General features: G+C 38.8%; 1 protein-coding gene across 1 annotated transcript in view; it reads right to left on the bottom strand.

Annotated features, from left to right (window-relative positions):
- Window positions 1-17,108, bottom strand: part of LOC139822574 (uncharacterized) — a 151,986-nt gene that overhangs the window by 113,203 nt on the left and 21,675 nt on the right. The gene's annotated exons all lie outside the window — the stretch shown is intronic.

Below are 17,108 nucleotides of genomic sequence, written 5' to 3'. Positions count from 1 at the left end.
GTGAGCACTGTCGTATTGTATATTGTGTCGGAGAAGTCAGGCTGTCTTAGGTCCTTGATTCTCTGCGCACGAGTCTCTTTGGGCCTGGGATCAGAGTCAGTTACTGGTCTGGTGATGCGAATATATAGTCTCTCCCAGTCAAGTCATGCGCTCACCTCCCAGTGTTCTCGCTGGACCGTTGCAATGAGGCTGTTCCGATTCAGTACGTTTCGGTCGCAAGATCTGATGTCGGCTGGCCAGCACGCTCTGCGGTAACCAAGTGGCGTCAATCTGACTGCGCCTCTAAGAACCTGTAGTGATATGGGCCCAAGTACTGCTGGTGAATTGTAGAGCCAAGAAAGGGCACAGTTATCTGGGAAACTCTCGACTGTCAATCCGTTCCCCAACACGCAGTAAATATGAAGAAGTCAAAAATGAATCTTCACGCCCGGGTTCTCGGATGGTTCGGGCACTGCATGCACGATGCAAGATTGATGACTCGATTACTGCAGAGACACCCAGTGACTGCGTAGCTGTCTTCTCGAGAGTAGGCGCTAGTTACCAGGTATAGAAACAATTACACCTCTTGACGCACGAGACTCGTGCCACGAGTAGCCGTGGCACCCAATAGCCTTCTTCTTCTTTTTCTTTGTAAATTTTATGGCACCTAATCCTCCTCAGGATCACATAACGGCCAAGAACAAGTTGAAAACAGACTCAAACGATTCAATCCAAACTCGGTGCTGATTGCATTAACATTGCAATCTTCAAAAATTATTCAGGACAAAACACGTCCGAACATATCCACGGTCTCGACGAAACTTGCCCCAGTAGCCCCAGTGTCAAATTAAAATAGAAATAAATAGTAATAAGTTATTTCGTGAATGGGTATCCATCTGTGTCAAACGCAGTGCGTTTCAAGCATGCCCGGCGCCGGGATCAACTCGCAACGGTGGCGGGAATCACGTCCGCTTCTCCCACGTTGCAAGGCTGGCCAACTTCGACTCCCCGGCTAAAGTAAAAGATAATCGCATACTTTAATGGGCTTGGACCAGAATGTTTCGTGCTCTGCCGAGGTGCCCTCGGGACATGAATGAATGCCGGGACCACCCTGACCAGGACGCGGGCAAGAGCCTAGGAGTTAGCGAGGAGTGGGTTTAGATAACGCACGCCCTTTATATTTGATTGACAAGCACAATTCATTTACAGTCTTATACACAGTTCTCGCACTCTCGCGCACCCGAGCGGGCTGAGCCTTCGCGGAAATGTCGGGCGGAAATCTTGAGTCGCTCGGTCTCTCTGCGTGGCTCGCGAGACGGAAATCTTGAAGAGCGATGAATGACCGCCCTCGCGATCGGAGATCTTGCACGCGACCGACGGATATCTTGCTCGCGAGGCAGATGAGCGACCGCGAACACGGAGACGTGCGAGAGGCTCACGACTACTTCAAGAATCAACAGTACGAGGTCTACGAGGAGAAGTATCAAAGCGTGTCCGATTACATGAACGACTGTCTGGAGGAACTGGAACCGTATGTAAGTCCGAACCAATCTATCAGTTTCGGACCGCAATCACCCGTAATTGGAACCTTAAGAAGGGTCGTTCGGCGTCAACACGTAAAACAATGTGTCCATGAACCTTTTGTCCTTTCTGCCACAATTCACAAAAGGTAATATAGCGTAACAAATAATGTTCACATAATAATTTTAAATGCCATAATCATACTAATCTACTGAGCCAGTTAAAATAAATATTAACTCATTGCGTGTTGTTAATTTATTTGTCGTAACTTTCTCTTTCTTTAAAAATATTCAGATACTGTCTGTTCTTTTTTGCGGGTAATCTCAGTAGAGACATCCTGCACTTCTTCAAGCTTATCATATATTATACATATTTGCCTTTCCGCTGAATCTCGATCAGTCAAACTCAAGATATTAAGATTCTCTAATGATTCGATAATATTCCAACAACGTTCAGACGAAGAAATTATTAGATTAATGCGTGTACAAATGGCAACTTGCTTCTTTTATGTACATTTTACATTAGTGATATATATTAGCGATATTTAGACCCTGATAAAAATATGTGCACGGAAAGAACGGTTTTGCTGAATATCTAAAAATTTAGCCAGATATACAGATCTGATAATAATTTTGTTACACCATTAAAATAATTATAGTAAGTCGCTGAAATATGATGATTCCGTAAAAAATTTTGACATTATAGCAATCAGTTTAAGTTCTACATAATTATTTTGATGGACCAACAACATTATTTTCAGATCTGTATCTAGCTAAATTTTTAGATACTTCAGCAAAACCGTTCTTTCCGTGTACTGCATATATATTTTTAAATAAAAATATGAATTATATCGATTTCTTCCTTGCTATATATGCAGCATCGAGAATGCAGCAGCACAGTGCTGCTTATTAACCCTATAGGTATGCACAGTGAAGTCTCCAAGACCTTAGCCTAGCTTCCTTTTTTCGCGCTCGTAGAAACTTTTGTCTCATATATTATTTTATTTTTACTCGTATATCTCGGAACTCTTTAATTCAATCGACTTTTATGCATTATGGGCCTATTCCTTGATCGATTCTTGATCGATAAAAAAAAATAAATAAACTGAAATTCATTTTTGCTGAAGTTACGATGACGATGACAATGGGATGAGGTCTCCGAGACCCCACAGTGTATAAGTGTATAGACAAAATAAGACTGTGTATACCTAGGGTTAAAAAAGATAACATGCAATTTATGCACGCTCATGTACAAAGTGACGTCGACCACGCAGAAATTGTTGATAATGTTAGTACGGGTACAAAATTCAGAACTCTTTTTTATTTTTGATCTGCTACGAAGTTAGCAGATCATTTTTTCGATCGACTGTTTTTTGGGTAAAATCACCAGAACTATTACTAAAAAGTATCAGGAACTATAGAACTTGACTGCATGCGACAAGAACTCCCTTTTATTTTTTATCTGCTGGAAAATGATATGCCAACTTCACAGACACCTCGTCCGGCATGCGGAAACGTTTTCTCATCGAGTCGATAATTGATTTCGTAAATCGAGGAAGTTACATCTCATTTTTGCTTTATCGGATTGATAAAATTACATAGTGTTCGAGAGATATTTTACTCGCTCTCTTGCGTCTTTTCCGTAGAGTCATTAAATCTACGAGTATATTATCTGTGAAACTTCTAATCGTAAAACTAAACGTAGATATATGTATTTCTGCGTAAAGAGATTGCGAAAAGTGCCAGCGATAGGACGGGGATTACACAATCTGCTATTATTAAAAGATATAAAAGAAAATTGGATATGCATCTGAAATAATCAACTATATATTGTAAAAATTTGTATATTTATATATTTATATAGAAACTGAAATATAATATGGAAATTGCGTATATAATATTATCACGGAGTGAAAATTGGACGTTGACATTTAAATGTGGGACACACAACCGTGGACTTTTGTAACTAAATATACGGTTTTACCGGGCTGTAACCTATTATCGTGCATTCAACGTCCATTCTTCCGTTCGTACATCGCGCGTATCCATGCGTGACAAAGAGATTAATTGACTTTCGTTTGTAAAAGGGTAAAAGCTTGCTGACCTGAACAGGATTGCGCGGAAGATGTTAGATGAATAGTTTTATCATATTTACAAAACGAATTTTGTAAAAAATTGTGCTTACTTATAAAAAAAAAGTTTTATTGCACCATTAATTTAGTAATTTTCTGTACGAGACAAAAGAAACTTCGAATAAGGTTAATATTTTTATCGTTGTCTATTCCATCCTCACCTCACGTTGAACTCGATTTTCATAAAGGTTAAGAAGTGCAAAATTTATAAATGGTTGCATTAGTGCTGTGCGTGCAGCGGTAAATAAAGATTAGAATACTAGCTGTAGAGATAAGAATAGACTTTCGTGACCAATATCAAGGTTTTAGTCGCGGTAACCTAGTATCGCGCGTACATTTATGGCGCTTATCGATGCGTCACAAAGGGGTTAATTGATTCCCCATGTAAAAAGCTAAAAGCCCGATGCATATAGTTGAACCGGTCGAAATAATTGGTCGAAAAATTCCAACGTTGAATAAAGGCTTGGCTGTATTTACAGATTGGAATTCGTTTTTGTTTTGCCATTTTCCGGAGCACCGAAACGCATGATTGGGGACGAGCATTTGCACCCTTTTAAACAGCAGAGAATTAAGGAAAAAAAATCAATCGTTCGATTCAAAACAATTCAGTATTTTGATTCCATATTCCCTCTTTTGCTTTACAAACAAGATAACATATTACATGTAATTGTACTTTGAATTGATATTCGCCAATATATTATTGCAAGAACTTTTCTCGATGGTATTATTAGTCGATAAGATAACAATGCTTTAGCGCTATTGAATAATGCACCAACACTCGAAATGTTCGAGTGTTGGCGCACCCGAACAGGCAAAAGTGTCGATATTCAGAGTTTAAGTTTCTTCACGTAAAATCTTTTATTTGTGCACGCTACGGAGCAAAGATCACGGTGCACAGATGTACGCTGCGTGCATGCACGCTGGGCGAGAGAGAGAGCACAAGAAAGTAGGTAGGCACTGCCAAGTTAAGGATTCTAAAGTAAAGGACTCTAAATCACAGACAATGATCGTTCTTTGTTTTGATATCAAGTCAAACCAATGTTTTCCAGACTCATGCACATCGATTTTTCAAGAAGTCATATCTTTCAAAAATAATACTTTTTTAGAACAATCAAATAACATTAAAGATTAAATCTAGAATTATTTAACATGTATAAATAAACCACTGTAATATTGCACTAGTCAGAAATGTTTAAAAGAGATTATTACTATGCGTAGAAAGATGAAAAAAGCAATCGTGTATACTCCTTTCAAAAAGATCGATGAGTTCAAAGAGCGACTGCGAAAGTATTTCAATTAAACACGACTTTAAATGCTCTCATTAACGTGAATCAAGTTAATTTCTTTACAATTTACAATTACAAATTGTAATTTACGATGCAGCAGAAATGAGGAAATGTCATGCCTTTCATTGGCACACATTTAAAGAGACAAAAAAACGAGAGAATACTTGAAATTTTTCATACTCGTCGAAAAAACTTTGTCTTCCTATACTCACTACATAATTAATATCTTAATCACTATTTAAAGATAAGGAGGCTATTTTATTGGCGCCTCCTGATAACGAGGAGACAAATATGTCTTACTAATGATACGAAACACAGAAACATGTTGAAACGTGTGCATTCCTCGAAGAGATAGGCGATACCATGAATTCCAGTGAATATTTGCATCCGTCTGACCAGTAATTTATTCTTTGTTAGTAACAAAAGTAACAGCTCAAATGATTTTACTTTACACCTATACGCAGCGGTGCGCGTGGGTTCTGTATGCATTGATAATTGCAGGCCTCTTATCGTTCTGATATTTGAGCAGCTGGGATTACCTCATGCTGTACAAACGCTCCTAATGAATCGTATTTAAGCTCACAAAACTGTCGCACAAATATTTGCCGAGGCTGATTCGAGCCGCCAAATATTATTTCCGATCAGTCACGCAGATCATATCGCCGATAGGCGTGTTTCAACAATATTGATACGTCGTTGCCAATATTAAATATTTTTGACGTTAATAGTTTACCTTCAACTTTAACCGAGCGTCGAAAAGAAAAATTTCGATCTTCTTTTAAACGTTAAATATACAAAAACAATCAAAAACTTAATTATGCGTACGTGCACACATGCGTGTATACAATAAATTTCATATATATTTAATAAAAACAATTGTATAGCTTTTAATGTATAACTAAAATAATATTCGTATTATAATGCTCATATTTATAGTGTAGTTCTACTTATATTACAACTTCTGTTATCAATATCTTTCAGCTAATAACATTTACTTTGCAATTATACGTTTCATAATGCTGCGTGGTCAGTTGAGCGTTAATAATTTGAAAATTTTAAAAGAGTAATTTGTGCTTTTCAAAAGACACTTAATCAATCCGAGTCGCAAAAGATCGAGAAATCGATTCATCCGCTTGGACGACCGCGATCGAATCAATCGCGCGATAAAACGTGATATCGCCACGCGCTCTAATTTCGAATCCATTTACCCTAATCCCCGCGGAGAGTTCGGAAAGAGAAAGAGAGAGCGGCGTCGCGACGCTGTCACACGCGATTATCGATCAGCAACCGGGGGGGAGAGAACGGGGAGCAGAAAGGGGGGAGTCCACATCCACCACACACAGCCGGTGACACGAGTGAACCCGGCCATTTTGAAAACCACCGTGTTGCTTTGCCATAAAACCCGGGCTGTAACGTTTCACGACGGGTATATGGGCGAAAACATGCTCGTTAAAGCGCGCGCCATCGAAAAACTCTTGCGCGGCATGTTATACGGAAAAATCGATGCCACCGCTTTAACGTCGCAATAAATCCTACGGTATTGCGCCGCGTAAACGCCGCAATTTTTATTATTTCAATTTCGCTCCGCGCTTCCATTCCCGCGTCTGACGTCTCCGCAATTATTCGTCTCCGCGGAATGTAAATTCTTTTACGAGGCTGCTCTCATCTCCCTTCCGTCCCCTCTGTACTCGCGCGCTGAGAGAGATGCGAGGAGAGATGCTAAAACTTCCCCGAATATCGATGCTTTCAGTTATCCGCGATCAAGAACGCCGCGTAAGTACCGATAATATAGTACCGCGACATAAAACGGTATCATAACGTAAAAAACTTAAAATCGCAAAACGAAATGGCCAATAACCGATGCCGTTTTCGCAATTATCATGTTAAAGCTCACTTTAGTACCACGGCGCCGATTCCACTTGTGAAAAATGACGCGAATTTATTGAGCGGCATTATTAATTAAATCAATGTGTGGCGACGCGCAAGTCGATTCGCTCCACGAATATTAATGGCACATATTAATAAAGCAAATGCGCAACAATCGACAAATTCATTATGGACCGCGTGCCGGATCGTGTTATGTTAATTGCGGCTCGCTTTACATGCAAAACGAATGCAAGAGAATCGACACAGTATTATTTATAATTGTAACGAATGCGCCGCGCTCGTAATCGTCGTATCGTACGACATCGTAAGCGACGCTGATTGCGTTTTGCGGTCGCGTACCTGATTCCGTGCTGACTGAACAGTTCGTTGTGCATGCACATGGCCATATAACCATAATCGGTGCGCGCGATTAACCGCAAGGACGAACAGCGACTTCAGTATCCCATCCAGGGACAATTTAGAGACTCTTGAGATTCTCTCTGTTTAAACAGGCTAGAGATCAAGAGTGTCGAGTTTGGTTAGTTGTAAACTTGGAATTAATCTTGAAATATAACAGATTCAGATAAAACGATATATTCGTCTTCGTAGTTTATATATCTTCGCAAGAAAATGTGTATATAAGAGAAATATTTCCTTGAAATATTCATTCTCGAAGAATAACCGGATATAATTAGTTGAAATCAAATCGCATTTTCTTCATTATTTCAAATAGTAATTTTTTTTCACACGATTTGAAACGGTAAATAACTGCGGAAGTGCACGAGAGAAAGCCAGGTACGCATATTTTTTTGCAGCAAACGCGTCTTGCTTGACTGGCGACGTGCCAATTTCAGACGCGAGCAGATTTATGCTATATACTCAATGTCCTATATTACTCGCTAACGCAATATGCGACAATAATAGAAAAAGAAAAACAATGACATCGTATCATTCTGTGCATGCTAATAACTATGAATGCTTAATAATCCTATTTGCATCACAATCCATGAATCTATTTATAATCTAATTTGCATTTATAACATTTTAACCTACAGATTACTGCACTCTGTTAATCGAGCGGATCGTCATGTGGACAGCAAAGTGGCTGTACATTTCTCTTTCTCTCTTTTTTCTTGAAAACGCGCATATACAGAATATAGTCTCAGAAAGATAAACTTTAAATTTAAAAAACTCATTATTATAATTAAAGTCGGTTCCCGGTGATGCTCGTCTCGCTTTCAATGCGAAAAGTGTGCGGAAATGCAGCCTGAAAGCAACGGAGACCCGCAGTTTTAACCCAACTCCGATTCAGAGTCCGGCGTGCTGGTGAAGTGTGTTACGCCGCGGACGTAACGAGTTCCTGCCTCGTAAATAAAGCGAGCGCCTTTGACAGCGATGCCTCCCGCGCATCGTCGGCGCTTTACGAGCTCGACTCGTGAACTCGCATTCGTGGGCGTGCGTACATGCGTGCGTATCATACCGTACGTGTGCACGCACTCGACGGGCAGACGTACGGGTTGGGCGTAAAGTACACGGGACAGCTCGCCAGCTACAAAGCCCATATGGCGTGTGAAACACCGGCACTGTGCGACGCGACACGACCATGTCGGTGGTGTGTGGTACTCCCGGCGGACGCTGGCTGGAGTGATAGCAAAGCGGAGAGAGGAACCAGAAGAGAGATCGAGGAGGAGAGATGGAGAAATAGGAAGGAGAAAGAAAAAGAGAGAGAAAGAAAGAGAGAGAGGAGGAGAACGAGCAAGCAACGTAGTAAGGAGCGCGTACTACAAGGCACTCAGGAATCTCCCCGGTTCCCTAATAGGCAGGTGACTGCCTGACTTGACTGCCTGACTTGACTGCCGAGTGCCGGCGGTCTATCGGCCCGCGGGCGAACAATAATACGACGCGAGCTGCCTGCCTGCCTACCTAGGCGTAATGAGATGATGCAAGAAGTGAGACACTATATAAGGCTTAATCTGGCATAAACAATCAAAAATATTTTACGTTTTCTTTCGCCACTATATCGCGCGCGCAAATTGCGCTCCCAGCCGAGCGCGTCTAATCGATACCGGTTAATGGTAGACAAGCGAATGGATCGTGATTCCGGGACGCTCGTTAAGCAATAAGCAATAAGCTGAGAAAACATAATTAAAGGGCGCTTAGAGGAACGAGCCTGATTTTTCTCGTGTACCGACACCATCGAACTGATCGATTATCGAAACCGACCAAGTACTTTAGAGTTGCCAACATTGCGCCAGGGCTGACCTGATGAGATATAATCAGTTTGTAGAGAGAGCGGTTGGGGGAGCGCTTAATTGTGTATAGTATAAATGAGTTATATCCGAAATTATTGATCTAAAATATGTATATTTCTTTTAAAAAATTTCTCTTAAAGTTATATTGTATTTTGGAGAAAAGATGCTTTTAAACTAAAAGGAATTTAAGTTTAGGATTTTTTATTACTTGCGTTGTTCTATCACAATTGAGTAGAAATAAATTCTGTAGCTTCTTCTCGGAAAAAATTAAATGCGATATTTTTGGCAGCAAGTTTTAGAAATATCTTTTGGATGTTTTCTTTGGTATCTTCAAATAAATTTGTGTTGCACTTTGGTCTGAAGAATGTTAGAAAATAAATATAATAGAAGCGTACGCGTTATTGTACGCGCCACACGCGATAATCATAGTAATCGAGTTGAGTTATGTCACGACATATGAAACGCGGCGCGAGTCATTTCAGAATTGATTCGGCTGGCAGACTTTTGCGTGACGCTGTACCCTTCATCACCGACAAGCATCGGTCTTTATGGGCTCCAAGGATCCGGGGATATTATTTCGGGCCCCTGTCACACACAAAGGGATTCCCTTGAAATAGAACACCCAAATACGACCCTTAGATATAAAGATATGGGAAAATATTTAAGTAAAATTTCAACGGTTTCGGAGAACAAGAATGTCGTATATAAAAGGAATATTTTTTCAAAGTTATTAGAATTTTATTGGTGCTATTCTGAAATAAAACCGTATTTTACTTGACAGGATTACCAAGCTAGCTAGAATTAAATTTTTTTTAGCCGTAATTCAAATTTTTTGCACACATATATTTTCATTGCTATACAATTTAAAGATCGCTTTAAAGTAAGGAAGAGAGAATCTCGGTGACGTTAATAGAGAAAAAGTCACGTGGATGTAGATTATCGTAAAAAATCGCGTCATCTAAGCGTACATTTGGAGCGAAAACAATGTGGTTATCGATCGGCTCCGGGTGTCTTTTTAACCGTTCTTTTCACCACACTTGCCGCAAATACGACAAATCGTCCGTCAAACGAGATTAAATGCTGTCGCGTGGACGACGCGTAAGCGGTTCCAGCCTTGATCGTGAAGGTTAAGAGTATGATTCAATCATGTACTTAAAAGTCGGACACTGATAGTATAGTTTACCGTTTGAATTTACCGTTTTATCTTTATTAAATTTAAATATCGATTGATAAACGGGATCGTTAATTAATGAGACTATTAATTAATAATATTAAATGTTTTAGTCCTCAGTATTTATATTGATATTTTAATTTTATATTAGATAACGGATAAAAACTATGTCTAATTGTAAGAAAAATGTAATCATGAAATATGATAACGTTTATATATTTCTTATTATCTTATACGAACTTCTGTATATTTTCTTTATTCGCTTTACACATATTGTTTTTTAAATGTTGTAATAATTAGCATTTTATTTTGCAAAAGTCAAGAAACATGAAATGACATGAAAATTGAAGCAGTTAGAATATTTTGGGATTTTATTTGTAAATATAGTCTATATTGTATGATAGTTGAAGTTCTGATTCTGATGTATATCAGAGCTGATGACGCTGGCGTCAAAAGACTTGTAGATTTCACGGTTGGCTATTCGTCGTCGTTGACTGTTGTAAACGAGCTTTCGAGTGCCCTCCGAGACTCCCCTTTCCCCCTTTTCTCCATCCGATTGCGAAGATCCATCGTCCGCTACCGATGAAGCTGCCATCGATTGTCACGACCGGACGATTATTACCCTCGACATATTGTGTCCGTGTATCAGGTCTGCCACAGCGATCAATTTCACGGGAACCGACATTTGTCCGCCGTCACATCTCGCCCCCAATTTATATCTCCGATCTTTTATTTCAATCTCCGAGATGCATTCGTATTGTGGCTTATGAAAGAATTTTTTTCGAAATATTTAATTAAAGATGATTGATGGAGAAGACCGCTTAAAGATTTTCAGTTTTTTATAATTCACTGTTCAACCTTTTTTACTAAAGAAGAAGCAAAAGTAAAATTATAAAAAAAACTTTATAACTGACAATGAGACATCTTCACTATAGTCTTGATGTGCTGCGTTGTCGAAATAAATCAACACTGTGTTGATTTATAGTCATAGCTTTTTTTTTAATTTTGATGCAGTTGACGTAGATTGAACAGAAAAATATTTAAAAAACATCCGAAATATTCGGGAGATGTTTCGTAGTCGGACAGCGACGAGCGGTACATATATTTCCTATCCCTCGGAGGAAAAATAAAATAACTGGGCAGGCATGTGCGCGTCGTCGGGGGCTTCGGAAATCCGGTCACCGGGGAAATTCCCGGCAATACTTTTCTCCATATGCAAACTGTCGAGCTTATGGAAAATAGTCCAATCGATATTACAAAGGTTAACTTGTGTTGAAACGATGAAACACACAGCGCGAAAGGGAGAGGAGGTGGTGGTGTGCGAGATGCGTGCGAGGAGGTGATAGAGCGCGTCGCGGAGAGCGGCTGTTCGTATCGCGCGTGAGTCGAGACAAGACGAGACAACACGAGACAAGACGAGACGAGACGAGACGAGACGAGAGACAAGCACGAGTTAGGCGAGTTCAGGGATTGCTGCGTACGCGCAAGGGGGAATCGTCGCGGCATGAATAATGTATCGTGAATATTGTAGCCGGTCTCGGGACAGCTGCTGTCAGTGGCCAATTACAAGCGGCTTATAAAACAAATAAATCGATCGGTCGAGTGATTGCGCATAAATTAAGAGCGCGGCCTTTGCTCGACCTAGCCGGCTTTCTAGAAGTCGAACGAATCGTCGTCGTAGTCTTGGATGCTCGGATGTATCGAGCGGATTGAATCACGCGGAAAAATCTCGTTGAACGTTGTTTAAATCGAAGGACGTCGTTTAGTTCAATTAACTTCGCCGAGGAAGTCGATTAATTATCCAGGGCTGTCAGGTGACGATTTATGGCACTCGCCATGCATGGAAGTCCGTGATTATTTACGCACTTTCTTGCTAGTCCTGCGAGAATCTTAATTTTGCACTCCTGCAAATCCAGTTTTGTTTATCTACGTTGAAACGGTATATTATCGACACGTTTAAAGTATTTATTGCATATTTTAACGTTCTAAATTTTTCTCTGTTTTGAGACGTTGTATTCCGAACAAAAATTGTAATAACTAAAAGATAAGAAACTCACAAGTTCGACACTCGCAATGCATACTTGCAAATTCGGTTTAAAAAAAATGAAATAATTGTGTGACTCGCAAATGACTAAGCAAACTCGAAATGTCGCGATTCGCACGAGCACAAAGGCATTCAATTTCCAGCGTCAGGCTTCAATGACGAGCCCGCATGAAAAAAAAGGGCGTTTTGCAGGCACAGTTATAACGCGGCCGGGAATAAATGTCGAAGTAACGAGAATCCAATAATGTCGCTCCCATTAAACGTCAACGGTACGTAATTACTTGGAGGCTCGTTGCAACAAAAATCAATCGTTCTCGCGTAGCGAGAGCAAAGTGGCTGTGCATGACAGAATAGATTGAATTTCTGAGGTAATACTCGCCATTAAAGCTTGCGCCTTATTTGTTATTGATATCAGCGAGTCTCTATTTATCAAATACTCATGAGTAACAAATAATCCATATATTTATACGATGCTTTTACATATCGATAAGTCGAGCGATTCAATTACCTATACTATCATTTGATTACAATGAAATGTTGCATCGATGATGTATTGCGCGATAATAAACAAACATTGAAACTTTAAAATCAGGAACTGTAGAACTCTTCGAGAACTATAGAATTCCATGATAAAAATCAATTTTTTTTTTAAGCTTGAGGTGCCAGCGGTCAGATTAAAAAATTATTTAAAAATACTTAAAGACCAGAACTCTATCGCTAAAACCTATCAGGAACTATAGAATTCTTCGAGAACTATAAAACTCCGTGATAAAAATAAATATTTTCGAAACTTGAGGTGTCACGGGAAGTTAGCACCTCTTTTTTTTCAATCGTTATATTTTTATCTAAATCGACAAAACTATTTCTGAAATCTATCAGGAACTGTAGAACTATTGTGGGTGCAAATGGAACTCTTACTAAAATTTCCGATTTTTGAAAATGAGATGCCAACTTTACAATGGCATTTTTTACCTCCTATACCACGGAAAGCAAGGAAATTTAAATTATACTGCCTTCGCTCCTTCCAATATCTTTTTTTATATTTTAAACAGTGTTCAGCTTTTTAACTAATCCTTAAGTTAAACTTCATCTAAAGCCTAAAACCTAAAACACGGAATTAATAGACGTTTCGAGCCCGACAATTAAAGTTGACAACACAATCCGGGATTTTGAAGTTTGAACTGAGAGCTCTATATATTAACAAGCCAGGAAACAACTTTGTAACTGCTCGTCGGCTGTCCACAAGCTGTTTGCGAACTTCAGCACGAATAATTTGGGAATACAGGTCGCGACCTGTATACCTCACGTATTGTGCGCAAAGTGTTCGCAAACTTCAGTTGTAGCCATATTTGGAAGACAGCATGATCAGACGGTACGTGGTTCGCGAACGTTCATATGAACTTGCCACCACGGCTTGCTACCTGGCGTATGAATTTATTCGCGAGGCATGCGAGCGCGCGTGTTACATGAATAATAATCACGTACCTTTATTCTATTCGTAGCAACTCGAGTCGCAGATAAAATTTAACTATCGCCTCACATTATGCGTAACGTCGAAGCCATATCAAAATATTTTTTACCTCAAAAGTTTGGAATTTAAAAATTGAATTTAAACTAGCACTTATAGAAATCAGATATGACGAAAAGAACAATAACCTCGAAAGAATGTAGATCCTATTGAATATATATTAAAATAATAATCACCGAATATAAATATATCACAAATTTGGGTATATAAAAACGCAGTCGGACATTTCTCGCATAATATATATCTTAAATTTCACTGTGCCTGTTTATTGTTGAATCGATCTTTCTATCGGTACATTTTCACGGCAACTTACTACGTCATGAACACCGTGCAAGCTTTAATTACGACGATGGAATCTGACAATGAGTGAAATTCAGTCGCCGTTTGTGAGGTCGTAGTTTCTCGGAAATCGGCCACTATTTGCCGCCAAATTACTTTCGTACGTGATACCTGAATATACGTGGTACTGACACTCACATACGCGTTTCCTGCTGCACACCAATGCGATCTGGTAGCGCAGGATGCAGAAATTGTACGACAAGCACAGAGATGCCGTTCCGAGTGCAAAACACAAAAGCTGTATCCGGTAATGGAAACTCGTCGAAGAAGACTTCCTCGCCTTTTTACGGCTGCGTATTTATGAGCGTACCAGAATATCGGTAAAACGTCTGTAAAATGACTTCTTTTACTCCCAAGCCAAATATTCTTCAGATTCAACGAGATTTTTCCAGTGAATAGAAAATCAAGCCAGGACCGCTTGCTCACGTTCTCGAATATTTTACGATATTTCACGAAAAGACAAGTATAATACACGCGTATTGCATATGGTGTTTTAAAAATTAATCTTTTTTTTTAAACGCGATTTTTTTCGACGAGAGAAAACAAAGGCTATTTTATTCTCACATTGCATATACTTCCACCAACGCTAATTTATTCAGACTTATATTATACTATTATTTTATGCTTTATTCCATGATAAAAATCAATTTTTTTGAAGCTTGAGGTGCTAGCGGTCAGATTAAAAAAATTATTTAAAAATACTTAAAGACCAGAACTATCGCTAAAACCTATCAGGAACTATAGAACTCTTCGAAAACTATAAAACTCCGTGATAAAAATAAATATTTTCGAAACTTGAGGTACGTGTCACGGAAAGTTAGCACCTCATTCTTTTCAATCGTTATATTTTTATCTAAATCGACGGAACTATTTCTGAAATCTATCAGAAACTGTAGAACTATTGTGGGTGCAAATGGAACTCTTAATAAAATTTCCGATTTTTGAAAAAAAAGTGCCAACTTCACAGTGGCGTAAAAAATTCGTAAAGAAGATATGTTTAACTATCTTAACGTGAATTTCGAATTTTATGTTCGCAGATGAGACATTGGCGAAGATGAAACAATCTCCGGAGAGAAAAGGATAAAGCTTCTTCACTTAAACATCAGATTCAGGATGTCAAAGGATAGCGCACCGTCATTTCCTCAACCAAAGGCAAGGAAATTAAGTCGCAAATTTAAGGTAGGTAAAATTATTGCTACTAAATTTTTAAAAATATTGCTTAACGTTATCCAGCAGCGACCAAAAAAGTTGCATGACTGGGTCGAGCTACTCTACGTTTTTCTACAATTTCAAATTTTATGAATTTACATGGACTTTTCTTTTGTCTGAACTAACAGAAGAAAAAATAAGTGCGTTGTGCGTTAACGAACGTTCCATAAATTCAACTGCCGGATTATTTTTTTTTGTTTTTATTTATTTTTATTATTTTTTTTTTTTACGGAAAGGGGATTTACGGATTTGTAAAACGCGCATCGGATACTTTTGATATCAATGCAGTGACCGCACGTTCACATTTTATCGTACACGTGTCGCGGTTTATTGTCGACAAAGAATGGAAGAGAGAAACTCGATTTGTACCACGGCAATTATAATTTTTCCGGACGCGTATTTCGGTCGATGCGCAAACTACGTGTTCGACGATGCGATAAAATCGATGAAGACCTTCGACTCGCGGCGATATAAATCACGGGAGCGACTCCAGATGTTGCTTGCACCTTAATGGCCCTCGACTCGCTTGTAATAACCTTGCTCGGGTATAACTGGAAATAAATTGTTCGGAAGCGATCGTTCTCTTTCGAAGATCGATGCCGTTCGTCAAATGCAACAGCCGCTTTAATTTCGAGAACAAGTACAAAGTAATATAGAAATATGTAAATGGTTTTTACGTTTCCTTGCGAAATACTTTAAAAAGAACCTGTATATCAATTTACTATGATCACAATAATATTATATTATTCAAATAACAATGTAATAATTTCTTAATATATCTACACATTATATTCCAAAAATATTCGCGCGATGAGCTTTAATTAAATGCCAAAATTTAAAGTACGCGACAATTACGTTTTCTAGCGAAATTTACTAGGACGCTAAAAAGTCGAGCTGAAATACAGGACAATTCTGTATATAGAGGACATCTGGCAACTCGTGGTGCATTCCCTCCGCGCCGCGCCCGACGAAGGTTTCCTACCGCGTAGAAGCCATTAAAGATCTTACCGTGCAACATAGTTGGAAGAATGAAAATTGCCGTGGCACAGAAAAGAAGGAAAGAAGCTCCCGACCATTGAAAGAACTTTTAACGCGTTGACTTCTTCCGCGAATCGCGACGAGGTCCTGTTAAATCGCTCCATTGTCCAGCGAGCTAATAGCGGAACCGCCAACACGAATAACGTCAAAGCATCGGTTATATAAATTATTTCTCGCAGAGAATTGCTTGGAGAGATCTCAACTCCGTGACACGTGCGAGCACGAAAGCGGATTCTTTTAACAGTATACTAATAAATTTTCCTGTTCTAAATGAAAGGCGCTCTTTTAGCGATTTAAAATACTTTTGCAAATATCATTCACTAATTATGGCTTTTCGTAAAAATTATTATGAATCAATAAAAAAATTAACTATTAAGTAAGAGTTTTGTAAGACTTCATTGCGCTTTAATTAGCAGAAAACCAATTATAATTTAAAAACCATTTATCAATTAATCAAGAAGTATATGAAATATTTTCCTGAAGAGAGAGAGAGAGAGAGAGAGATCAATGTAAAATAATGCAGTGTTTATATAAATATAATAACATATATAATAATGCCTTTCAAATTATTTCTGTATTATCTTATATTTCTGGAAAATATTCTCTATGACGGGATAAAATAGTTTGTGCAATTTTTTGCGCGTGAAACAAATTTTTTATTTATTTATAAAGCTTTTAAATCTGTTAGAAACTATGAAATATGATGGTATTTTTTAAGGAAGTATATAATATTATAAATGTTCT

The sequence above is a fragment of the Temnothorax longispinosus genome, chromosome 11 (assembly GCF_030848805.1).
Source record: "Temnothorax longispinosus isolate EJ_2023e chromosome 11, Tlon_JGU_v1, whole genome shotgun sequence".
Taxonomy (NCBI): Eukaryota; Metazoa; Arthropoda; class Insecta; order Hymenoptera; family Formicidae; genus Temnothorax; species Temnothorax longispinosus.
The sequence above is the reverse complement of the archived record's forward strand: the minus strand, read 5'-3'. Positions and strand labels throughout refer to the sequence as shown.